The sequence below is a fragment of the Oncorhynchus mykiss genome, chromosome 17 (assembly GCF_013265735.2).
Source record: "Oncorhynchus mykiss isolate Arlee chromosome 17, USDA_OmykA_1.1, whole genome shotgun sequence".
In the NCBI taxonomy this organism is placed as follows: domain Eukaryota; kingdom Metazoa; phylum Chordata; class Actinopteri; order Salmoniformes; family Salmonidae; genus Oncorhynchus; species Oncorhynchus mykiss.
In genome coordinates this window covers 78,729,959-78,743,217 of record NC_048581.1, presented here as the reverse complement: position 1 = coordinate 78,743,217, position 13,259 = coordinate 78,729,959, and the positions used below count along the sequence as shown (strand labels likewise).

General features: G+C 40.0%; 1 pseudogene across 1 annotated transcript in view; it reads left to right on the top strand.

Annotated features, from left to right (window-relative positions):
* Positions 1–2,016, top strand: part of LOC110493264 — a 95,193-nt pseudogene extending 93,177 nt beyond the window's left edge. Inside the window, exon 5 of the transcript XR_005036719.1 lies at positions 38–2,016. The product of XR_005036719.1 is annotated as a phosphopantothenate--cysteine ligase-like (transcript). The remainder of the gene's footprint in view (positions 1–37) is intronic.
* Positions 2,017–13,259: the final 11,243 nt, after the last annotated feature.

Below are 13,259 nucleotides of genomic sequence, written 5' to 3'. Positions count from 1 at the left end.
TTGATCCACTGTAAGCCAAGCCTCTTCTGTCCTATAGATCAGTATGAAGATGGTCCCCAAGATGTTGTCGCCGCTGGTGGACTGGGCTCCACAGGCATTTGCTTCAAGCTGGAGATGGACCCGTCCATCCTGCTGGACAGAGCTCGGCGGGCACTGGACAACAGGCTGTGGTGGCCAGCGTACTGGACACCAGACGAGGTTATGTAGTGGTGGTGACCCCTTACACTCAGGCCAAGCTAGTACTTACGGATGAGGAAGCAAGCAGAGATGTGGAGATCGAGGACAGTATTGTCAGTAACCTGACCAGAGCTCACAGCCAAATCATAACCCAACAAGACTGAGACCCCAGAGGTGTTTTCATTAGTTGCAATGGAAACTTCACTCCAAACAGAAAACGTTATGCAACAAAAACAGGTTACAACTGGACAAATTCATGGACGTCCCTCCCTGTTTGATATGTTTGCTTCCTAGAGTAAGATCGCTTCTCACAGAATCTGACTAATGAATACACTCCAGTAAACTGTGCTGCTTACTGGGAGGGCTGGCTTTGGTGGTCCGATGAAACACAGTAACGTGTCGTACAAGTCCCTGGGGCAGGGCACTAGCTCTACTTTCTTCTGAAATCTTAATTCATGCTTGTCTAGTTTGGATCTTCATTTTATCTTGCAGGGCTTTCACCGTCCTAGATCAGACATTCATGTGCATGCATATGTAGGTTTCAGTACACACTCTGCCTTTAAAATCTAATATTTACATAATCACAGCAAAACAATCCTTGATCACCTTAACTTTAAGTATCATACTCATGTCACAAGGCAGATTACAACATATTGGTTGTGGAATGATAATGCCAACCAATGAATTGACTTAACCTCATAGCAGTTTGTCAGAGTAATATCACAGACAGAGTACATCAGTAAAGTAACAGACTCGGAACATTAAACTTTAACTGTATGTTGATATTTTATGTGCTGGACAAATCACAAATCTACTCCACAGAGGGAACAGTCTTCCTTGAAGGCATGACACCCCATACAGCTAGCTATCAGTGATTGTGTAATTTACTTGCAAATGTGTGGAAACGGTTTGGTTGGTTATTTGAGTTTGACACTAAGTCCAGCACGAATACCAGACAGCTCTCCACTATCTTGTCTCCTCACAACAGACTTCATGAACCTGGAATACATTCAAGATTTTAATGTAGGTTTTTTTCAAAAATACACTTGGAATTCAATTTGATCCATAATTGACACTAGTTAAATTATACAAGTTGTCAATTTTGCTATCAAATACAGTATATCATATCAGCATACACACTACAAAGCAGGATCAAGGAGTTAGCCAGATAAATTGCCTCTATTCTGAACTAATAAATAACCAAGCTTGAAATGGGCTATGGTCTAATTAACTCAACCTAAGTTTATTTTTCTAAATGATTCAGAAAATCAACAGTTGTTTCTGGTTGTTAATCAAAGTAAGCTGGCTAACTCATTGGTTCTGCTTTGTAGTATACCCCTCAGAGGTCCTGAAAGATGTGCCTGCAGGAGGTGTAAGTAATGCCTGCAAAACACTATCATACATAGGATTTGTATACATTTTATACACTGCAACTTCAAGTTTCAAATGTTGTCTACAAACTTGTCCCGTTATGCGGATCTTGGCTAGTCTGAAATTCTCTCTGTTTGACTCTGCGATTGCGGTCAGTCTTCTTCCTCTTTGGTGTAAACCCTTGGTTCTTGGCCATTAGCGGAAAGGATCGAGCAGCATGTACAAATTAGACAAAAGTTTTAAACCGGGAAGGGAATACTCTAACATATAAAGTACTAGAATAATCTGATGAAGGTCATGATTTGAAGTACTGGGTGAAAATGTTTTCTTAATATTGTGCTTTGTACAATGAGTATGGAAACAAATATTGTACATGAAGGCTAAGCTGTACAATAAATAATTACTGCTGTATACTTGTGTGTAACTAATTTCTACATGTTTAAAGGATAATACTCAAGAGGGTGAGACACTGTACCTGGTGGGTAATGCTTCTCTTGGTATCTGGATCCAACTCCTCTTCATCTGCAACGAAGAAATAGACCTCCCATCAAGCCTTGCCCATCTCATTCCTACTCTGAACTTGAGTAAATGTACCTGGTAACACTCACCCTTCACCTCAGCCTGTAGGTCCTATTCAGTTTCAGCCTCTCCATTCCTCTGTAGAAGTGCAGGGCAGCCTCTTCATCCAAGTCAGAGTATGATGGTTCAGCCCCAGCCTCTTCAGACATCTGACAACATAGGGACCAATCCAGCTTAGATGTAGACTCAGCAAACTTACATTGCCACGAGCAGCACTTCAGATATTGCGATGAGTGTGATATCCCTCTCACACAGTATCTGCGCATGGGTCTGCTGCGCATGGGTCTGCGTGGTAGCAATAGGACCAAAACAGCTGAGAAGTTTAGCCGCACGTAGATGCACAAAGTAAGCATGGAAGCATCATATTGCTGAGTGTACCTTTAAAGGGATACTTTGGGATTTTGGCAATGAGACCATTTATCTACTTCCCCAGAGTCAAATTAAATCATAGATGGCATTTTTATGTCTCAGTGTACAGTATGAAGGAAGTTAGGTGGTTCCATGAGCCACTGCTAACAAGCATAAGCACAATGAAGTCCGTGGGTATCTACTAGCACACTAACAGATACTCAGACTTCCAGTCATTGTGCTAACACTAGTTAGCAACTTCACTCAAACTGCACTCAGACACAAAAATGGTAAACATGAGTTCATCTGACTGAAGTAGATAAAGGGCCTCATTGCCAAAATCCTGAAGTATGCAAACATCACCCAATGGATGAACATCATACTCATTTCTCACCTTGTTGTTGGTGATCTGCTTGCTACTCCCTGGCTTCATAGCAGCCATCTCATTCTGGCCTGCAGAGAGCAGCTGTGGGGCAAGCCAAGCATCTACCTCACCCATGTCATTTATCAGCTGCAGGGACAGTCAGAGGACCCAATTATTATAGGACACAATCTGATTCATACTAACTATATGACAAGCACTGTATAAGTTGACTACATTCCATGTATATACACTCAACTGCCAGTTTTAGGTACACCACCCTGTTCACAAAAATGATTTGCTCCTACAGACAGTGAGTCACATGGCCGTGGATTGCTATACAAAGCAGGCAGACAGGCATCGAAGCATTCAGTTACTGTTCGAATGAACGTTAAAATGGGCAAAACGAGTGACGGAAGCAACTTTGAGCGTGGTATGATCGTCTGTATCTCAGAAACGGCCAGCCTTCGGGGGATTTTCACACACAAGTGTCTAGGGTTTACAGAGAATGGTGCAGCAAACACAAAAACGGCAGTCCAGTGTGTGTGAAAACAGCTCGCTGATGAGAGGTCGAAGGAGAATGGCAAGAATCGTACAGGCTGGTGGCGGTAGTGTGGGAAATATTTTCCTGGCACACGTTAGGTCCCTTGATACTAATTGAACATGTTTCCATGCCCCTGATAATTCAGGCTGTTCTGGAGGCACCGCTTGGTCCGGCCCAGTACTAGATGGGTGTATCTAATAAACTGGCCACAGTATTTATATTTCAGTCTATGGCATTGCTTGTTCTGATATAATACGAATCTGGATTATGTGTATAGTTTTTTTTATTGCTAGGTATTCCTGGACTGCTGGAGCTAGAAACACTGCACCTACAAATCTGTGTATGCGACCAAGAAACATTGATATAGGCCTAAACATTTTATCAATCATAAGCAAAATGACAATGCATCTACTCACATTCCTGTAAATCAGCAGTCTTTCAATCACTGGGTGGTTGTGTGCAGGAATATGCTTTGCTTTCAGGATGAGGTAGAAACTGATGTTTGTGCAGTGACTCAGGAGAGAAACAATAAGTGAGTCCATTCTCAATGGCATTGTTTATGCAATTTATGTTACAAATAAAATATATACTTAATTTAGATAAAGCTGCTGTTTGGTCTTGAGGTAGTTGGCACCCTTTCCCGGTGGGATGCGTCCATCATTGACCATTTCCAAAAGGGCCTGTAGCTCGTCGTTCAGCTCTGCCAAGTGCACAAAACACCATCGGCAAACAGTACGACATTACCACTCAACACCATTAGTAACTGTAACACCAACATACTGTAACTCTTGTTACAGGTTCAACAACATTGTGGTTTACACTGTCAGTTTCTTTTTCTGCCGCACATACAGTAGTAGTGATGTTGTGTTTATCATACCTTGGACTTCAAGTCCTGAATGAGCTCCGATTAGCTCTGGTGATTCCTTCCTCAGCAGCTAATTCTCTCCTTCTGGGACATCTGCTTCAGGTCCTTAACAATCCTCTTCACACCATTCTCTACAGCAAACTTAGTGTCTGTCTCTCTGTCTCGGTCTGAGGACAACAGTGAAATGCTGTTTCTTGCTTTGATAGAGCTAGAGGCTCAAGTATGTACAATTGAAGTCGGAGGTTTACATACACTTAGGTTGGAGTCATTAAACTCGTTTTTCAACCACTCCACAAATTTCTTGTTAACAAACTATAGGTTAGGCAAGTCGGTTAGGACATCTACTTTGTGCATGACACAAGTAATTTTTCCAACAATTGTTTACAGACAGATTATTTCACTGTATCACAATTCCAGTGGGTCAGAAGTTTACATACACTAAGTTGACTGTACCTTTAAACAGCTTGGAAAATTCCAGAAAATGTCATGGCTTTACAAGCTTCTGATAAATGATGTCAATTAGCCACAGTCAATTGGAGGTGTACCTGTGGATGTATTTCAAGGCCTACCTTCAAACTCAGTGCCTATTTGCTTGACATCCTGGGAACATCAAAAGAAATCAGCCAAGACCTCAGAAAAATAAGTCTAGTTCATCCTTGGGAGTAATTTCCAAACACCTGAAGGTACCACGTTCATCTGTACAAACAATAGTACGCAAGTATAAACACCATGGAACCACGCAGCCGTCATACCGCTCAGGAAGGAGACGAATTCTGTCTCCTAGTGATGAACGTACTTTGGTGCAAAAAATTTGAATCAATCCCAGAACAACGGCAAAGAACCCTGTGAAGAAGCTGGAAGAAACAGGTACAAAAATAGTTATATCCACAGTAAAATGAATCCTATATCGACATAACCTGAAAGGTTGCTCAGCAAGGAAGAAGCCACTGCTCCAAAACCGCCATTTAAAAAAGCCAGACTACGGTTTGCAACTGCACATGGGGACAAAGATCGTACTTTTTGGAGAAATGTTCTCTGGTCCGATGAGACAAAAATACAACTGTTTTGCCATAATGACCATCGTTATGTTTAGAGGAAAAAGGGGGATGCTTGCAAGCCAAAGAACACCATCCCAACCTTGAGGCAAGGGGGTGGCAGCATCATGTTGTGGGGGTGCTTTGCTGCAGGAGGGACTGGTGCACTTCACAAAATAGACGGCATCATGATGAAGAAAAATTATGTGGATATATTCAAGCAACATCTCAAGACATCAGTTAAAGTTAAAGCTTGGTCGCAAATGGGTCTTCCAAATGGACAATGACCCCAAGCATACTTCCAAAGTTGTGGCAAAATGGCTCAAGGACAACAAAGTCAAGGTAAAATTCACCCAAATTATTGTGGGAAGCTTGTGGAAGGCAACCCGACATGTTTTACCCAAGTTAAACAATTTAAAGGCAATAATACCAAATACTAATTGGGTGTATGTAAACTTCTGACCCACTGGGAATGTGATGAAAGAAATAAAAGCTGAAATAAATCACTCCACTATTATTCTGACATTTCACTTTCTTAAAATAAAGTGGTGATCTTAACTGACCTAAAACAGGGAATTTTTACTAGGATTAAATGTCAGGAATTGTGAAAAACTGAGTTGAATTGTATTTGGCTAAGGTGTATATAAACTTCAGACTTCAACTGTATACTTACAGTAATTGCTGATAATGTATACCTGAAGAAGGTTTAGATCATAGTCCTCCTCACTAAGATAGACAGCCAATTGTCTCTGAATATTCCTAGCTTCTTCATCCTCTGCCTCCACTTCTTGCTGAGATTTTCCCTCTACAACAACAAAGTAGTTTAGTGGTTTCAAGGAAACAGCCTTCGTCTATGACCTCTATACCAGACTATGACATCTATTCTCCAGACAGGTTCAAAATTCAACTCACTGGGAATCATAGTAGAATATGGTCTCAATAGTATGAATTGACTAAATGGAAAATACTCACTTCCCACATAATCAGAAAACATCTTCCTGTTTCCCCATGCCATGTCATTGGAGAGAAGACACCACATTTAACATGTCAAGCAATGGACATTAGACCAGTGGAAATCTGTCATGTGGTCTGATTTTTGGTTCCAACCGCTGTGTCTTTGTGAGACGCAGAGTAGGTGAATGAATGATGTGGTTCCCACCTTGAAGCATGGAGGGGTGTGATGGTGTGGGGCTGCTTTGCTTGTACAATGTTTGTGGTTTATTTAGATTTGAAGGCACACTTAACCAGCATGGCTACCACAGCATTCTGCAGCGATACACCATCCCATCTGGTTTGCGCTTAGTGGGACTATAATTTGTTTTTCAACAGGACAATGACCCAACACACCTCCAGGCTGTGTAAGAAGGAGAGTGATGGAGTGCTGCATCAGATGACATGGCCTCCACAATCACCCGACCTCAACCCAATTGAGATGGTTTGGGATGAGTTGGACCGCAGAGTTAAGGAAAAGCAGCCAACAAGTTCTCAGCATATGTGGGAACTCATTCAAGACTGTTGAAAAAGCATTCCAGGTGAAGCTGGTTGAGAGAATGACAAGTGTGCAAAGCTGTCATCAAGGCTACTTTAAATAATCTAAAATATATTTTGATTTGTTTAACATGCCTTGTGTTATTTCATAAAATGTTGATGTCATCACTATTATATCAATTATGATTGATGGACCACGTCAAATTGGCTAGCTAGCTAATAACAGATCACATCAATGGCTAGTTAACAATCAATCTTTCAGGGGATGAACTAGATGGCTATGTATTTGATTTACTTGCCATCTAGTGGTGATGACAGTAGTCCAACTGACAACTTTACCATGATGAAGACTTGAGATTAAAGCTTAATCTCTGATGAAGCATGCTTAATGACAGGTGACAAATATATAGGCTACCCTCACGTACAGTGGGGCAAAAAAGTATTTAGTCAGCCACCCATTGTGCAAGTTCTCCCACTTAAAAAGATGAGGCCTGTAATTATCATAGGTTCACTTCAACTATGACAGACAAAATGAGAAGAAAAAAAATCCAGAAAATAACATTGTTGGATTTTTATCGAATTTATTTTCAAATTATGGTGGAAAAATAAGTATTTGGTCACCTACAAACAAGCAAGATTTCTGGCTCTCACAGACCTGTAAATTATTCTTTAAGAGGCTCCTCTGTCCTCCACTCGTTACCTGTATTAATGGCACCTGTTTGAACTTGTTATCAGTATAAAAAGTCCACAACCTCAAACAGTCACACTCCAAACTCCACTATGGCCAAGACCAAAGATCTGTCAAAGGACCCCAGAAACAAAATTGTACACCTGCACCAGGCTGGGAAGACTGAATCTGCAATAGGTAAGCAGCTTGGTTTGAAGAAATCAACTGTGGGAGCAATTATTAGGAAATGGAAGACATACAAGACCACTGATAATCTCCCTCGATCTGGGGCTCCACGCAAGATCTCACCTAGTGAATGACCTGCAGAGAGCTGGGACCAAAGTAACAAAGCCTACTATCAGTAACACACAACGCCACCAGGGACTCAAATCCTGCAGTGTCAGACGTGTCCTCCTGCTTAAGCCAGTACATGTCCAGGCCCGTCTGAAGTTTGCTAGAGAGCATTTGGATGATCCAGAAGAAGATTGGGAGAATGTCATATGGTCAGATGAAACCAAAATAGAACTTTTTGGTAAAAACTCAACTTGTCGTGTTTGGAGGACAAAGAATGCTGAGTTGCATCCAAAGAACACCATACCTACTGTGAAGCATGAAGGTGGGAACATCATGCTTTGGGGCTGTTTTTCTGCAAAGGGACCAGGACGACTGATCCGTGTAAAGGAAAGAATGAATGGGGCCATGTATCGTGAGAGTTTGAGTGAAAACCTCCTTCCATCAGCAAGGGCATTGAAAATGAAACGTGGTTGGGTCTTTAAGCATGACAATGATCCCAAACACACCGCCCGGGCAACGAAGGAGTGGCTTCGTAAGAAGCATTCCAAGGTCCTGGAGTGGCCTAGCCAGTCTCCAGATCTCAACCTCATAGAAAATCTTTGGAGGGAGTTGAAAGTCTGTTGCCCAGCAACAGCCCCAAAACATCACTGCTCTAGAGGAGATCTGCATGGAGGAATTGGCCAAAATACCAGCAACAGTGTGTGAAAACCTTGTGAAGACTTACAGAAAATGTTTGACCTCTGTCATTGCCAACAAAGGGTATATAACGAGGTATTGAGATCAACTTTTGTTATTGACTAAATACTTATTTTCCACCATAATTTGCAAATAAATTCATAAAAAATCCTGCAATGGAATTTTCTGGATTTTTTTTTCCAATTTGTCTGTCATAGTTAAAGTGAACCTATGATGAAAATTACAGGCCTCATCTTTTTAAGTGGGAGAACTTGCACAATTGGTGGCTGACTAAATACTTTTTTGCCCCACTGTTTATGAAAATAAATGATCAATTGATGTTTACTGATCCTGAAAAGCATGCAATTACTTGCTGTATAACTATGATGATAGCGCTAAATGGGAAATAATCAGAAATGTGTAGTTCTAACTATGCTCTTCAAGATGTGGTGATATAAAAACAAAATAGTTTACATTTATTTAACAATCCCTTGAAAACGGGACGTAGTTCTCAATGGTTTTAGCAGAGCTGGGGGACTCCTTGCCCCCTGGCAGCCAAATCGAATGCTCTGCACCGTATTGTGCTGTTTTGCTGCTAATGACTCATACTCTTTACTTGCAGTTGACTCACCTCTTCAACACCATCTTCCTGGTCACTGTCCATCTGAACACCACATGCCATGAGTTTATACAGTGGCAAAGAGAAACAACAATAAGACTCACTGAGTAGGGCTCAAAGATTTCAGCAAAGAAGTTTAACTATGCAAATAGACTCACCGAGATGTTGGTATCATGGGACTCAAACTTGTCCTTTGTATACTGTGAGGACCTCTTGAAAAGATTGTAAATTGAGAGGAGATTGAATGGAAACTTGAAATTGGTCTAAAGCAGTGGTCACCAACCTTTTCTGAGTCAAGATCCCTTTCGCAGTCAAAAAGCAAGCTGAGATCTGTTCAGATAAAAAAGAAATAGATTAAATAAATAAAACAGTTGTAGAATGAAGGTTTGTGCAGTAGGCCCAATAGCCTACATTTCCACATCATAGTGGCTATATGCCTATAACGCCAATATTGTTCTCAGACCATATTAGATTTCAAAACTCGAGCTGACTCCAGCAAAATAGATCAGTTGGTGGAACACTTGCAAGGCACAGCTGAGCATAAATTGAAATAAGTAGCTTTTTTATTTTACTGGACTGATGCATCTGATGGTCATGGTGTTTTCAAGACAACTGGGGATCCCAGTTAAATAAATGCTGCCAAATCATGATGTCAGTCATTTTTAAGTCGGAAAGTCTGAGCTCTAGAAAGAGGCCAGAGTTTCCACCTTCGAATTCCGTGTTGGGATAACCATTTAAAACAATTTCTCGGTTGGATCTGGTTTTCTTCCCCAGAGTTCCCAGTTGTCTTGAACGCACTGAAGTCGAAAGTCTAAACGGAGAGAGCAGTAGAGGGTCCATCTCTCACTGTCCCTGCTCTATCATTCCTTTCATCCAGTGACACTGATGCCAAAACTTGAGTTGCACTGCACAAATTCATGTTGTTCTTATGACCTAAGATAGTGAAATATTCCTCAATATTAAATTTAGACATTCACATTTGACATTCATTTTATTAATTTAGCAGACACTTTTATATATTAATCGACTTACAGTAGTGAGTTCATACAGTTTCTCATATTGGTCCCCTGTGGGAATCGAACCCTGGCGTTGCAAGCGTCATACTCTACCAACTGAGCCACACAGGATGAGATTCTAATAATAATAAAAACGAAGGACTATCTAATAGGGCATTTTGTGTTTTGTAAGTGTTCAATAAAAACAGTTAACAGTGTAGAATAAAAACGTAAGAAATTAACTCACTCGTAAAAACAGCAGCTCTTGGCTGTATTCTTTGACAGTCTCTCTGGTCATGGTTTTAAAAGTTGTGAAATCTCACCTGGTCTAGTATCAAACTTTTCTGTGGCGGAGGTATTGGAAACTGTAGGAACGGTGACTTGAGCTATCCGATTGGCTAGCACAGTAGGCGAACTCGATTTAGCCACAGATCTCTCCGTCCGCCTGCAGGCAGAATTAGTCTTACATTCTACAGAAATGTTTGGTGATCGACTAGGAAAGCCTTGAAGATCGACCAGTTGATTGCGACGGACCGGTTGGTGACCACTGGTCTAAAGCAACAATGACAACTATCGGTCAAGTAAAGGACACACTCCACTCCATATAATCATTCTTGACAATCAACTTTGTGCAGATGTTGATGGCTATGATATGAAAGTAATCATAATTCTGTTCACACGGGCATCTCCATTACATCTACATATAACATATTGTATCTTATCTAGGACAGACATGTCTTCGTACACTTCAGGGTCATCTTTGTCATACTGTTCCTTCTTCAGATTTGGAGCGCGTTTGCTTCTGAGCGGAGCAAGAGCAAAAATCGTCACATTTTAGCCAGGTCAAACAATGCAATCCTTCCATCCGAGTTTAATCCACTCCGAATCAAATCACATTTTATTCTAATCAAATTGTATTGGTCGCACACACATTGAGCAGACGTTATTACGGGTGTAGCGAAATGCTTATATCCACATTAATACAAATAAAATTGTATTGGTCACATACACATGATTAGTAGATGTTAATGCGAGTGTAGCGAAATGCTTATATCCACATTAATACAAATAAAATTGTATTGGTCACATACACATGATTAGTAGATGTTAATGCGAGTGTAGCGAACAAAATAGATCAGTTGGCGAAGCACTTGCAAGGCACAACTGAGAATAAATTGATCTAAAATCTAAGCTACAATACTGTCATTTCCTGTGGCAATTCAAAGGTAAAACGTTTAGCTACTATATCGACCTTGAACTAAAGTTAACTGTTCATACAATTAAATCTCGCTAACGTACCTTAGTGCTCGAACCATGTTAAGTAGAACCTTTTAAATTGGTTTGAAATGTGCCGTTCCAAACGTAAAAAACACGCATAATATATCAATACACCTGGACCGGAAGTAAGGACCTGAAGTAAGGACAGGCATATTCTCGATACCATTTGATAGGAAACACTTTGAAGTTTGTGGAAATGTGAAATGAATGTAGGAGAATATAACACATTAGATCAGTTAAAATATAATACAAACCAAGAAAATGTGTTTTCCATTTAATTTTTTTGTTCCAACATCTTTGAAATGCAAAAAAAAAGAGAAAGGCCATATATTGAGTTAGATTTTGTCCACAAGATGGCAGCAATGTGTTTGCACAGTTTCCGACTGACACGGGGAATAATTACATCACAATATTTTGTAACAATTTTTTTAATAGATTTTTTTCTTTAACCTTTATTTAGCTAGGCAAGTCAGATAAGAACAAATTGTTATTTACAGTGATGGCCTGCCCCGGCCAAACCCAGACGACGCTGGGCCAATTGTGCGCTGCCCTATGGGAGTCTGCCAGGAGTTTGCCCAATGTGCCGAATTGGTTAATTTATACATTTTCAAGTACATAACTATAGAGAACATGCAAAAATGCTATAGTAATGCACATTTTTTTAAATAAGAGCTTGTCAAGAAATGTCTTCTGTCGTGGGCACCTGGATGCCGCAACTATGTTTTTCACCAACTCACTGACTGTATAATGTACTTTTTTATATGTACGTCCCAATGACCAATACAGAGGACAATTTTGCACTTACAATAAAATATAAATAACAATATATTACATTTAAAAATGATTATGTTACCTAACACCAAATACAATTAGAAAATAATGAATCTCTACGTGTGTATTGTTTTTAAATATACGCCATTCTGGAATACTTTTCAAATCAATAAATGCATTGAACAAAAAAACTCATGTTCTAAGTGCGTTTTGCATGATGAAAATACATTTCCACAATATTACTTTTTGTATGGGTGGGGGATTTATATACGTTATTAAAATATATAATCATATATTTTAAAATGTCTGTCACATTTATGGGTTTTAAATATATGATCATATATTTTAAAATATACAGTATCAGTCAATAGTTTGGACACAGCTACTCATTCAAGGGTTTTTCTTTATTTTTAATATTTTTCTACATTATAGAATAATAGTGAAGACATCAACACTATGAAATAACACCTATGGAATCATGTAGTAACCAAAAGTGTCAAACAAATCAAAATATATTTGAGATTCTTCAAAGTATCCACCATTTGCCTTGATGATAGCTTTGCACACTCTTGGCATTCTCTCAACCAGCTTCATGAGGTAGTTAAATGTGCAATGCATTTCAATTAACAAGTGTGCCTTGTTAATTTGTAAAATGTCTTTCCGTCTTAATGCTTTGAGCCAATCAGCTGTGTTGTGACAAAGTAGTGGTGGAACAGCTAGAACAGCTCAAATAAGCAAAGAGAAATGACAGACCATAAGAAATACCTTATTTACATAAGCATTTAGAACCTTCGCTATGAGATTCAAAATTGAGCTCAGGTGCATCCTGTTTCCATTGATCATCCTTGAGATGTTTCTACAACTTGATTGGAGTCCACCTGTGGTAAATTCAATTGATTGGACGTAATTTGGAAAGGCACACACCGGCCTATATAAGGTCCCACAGTTGACAGTGCATGTTAGAGCAAAAACCAAACCATGAGGTCGAATAAATTGTTTGTAGACCTCAGAGACAGGATTGTGTCGAGGCACAGATCTGGGAAAGGGACCAAAACATTTCTGCAGCATTGAAGGTCCCCAAGAACACAGTGGCCTCCATCATGCTTAAATGGAAGAAGTTTGAAACCACCAAGACTCTTCCTAGAGCTGGCCGCCTGGCCAAACTGAGCAATCAAGGAAGAAAGGCCTTGGTC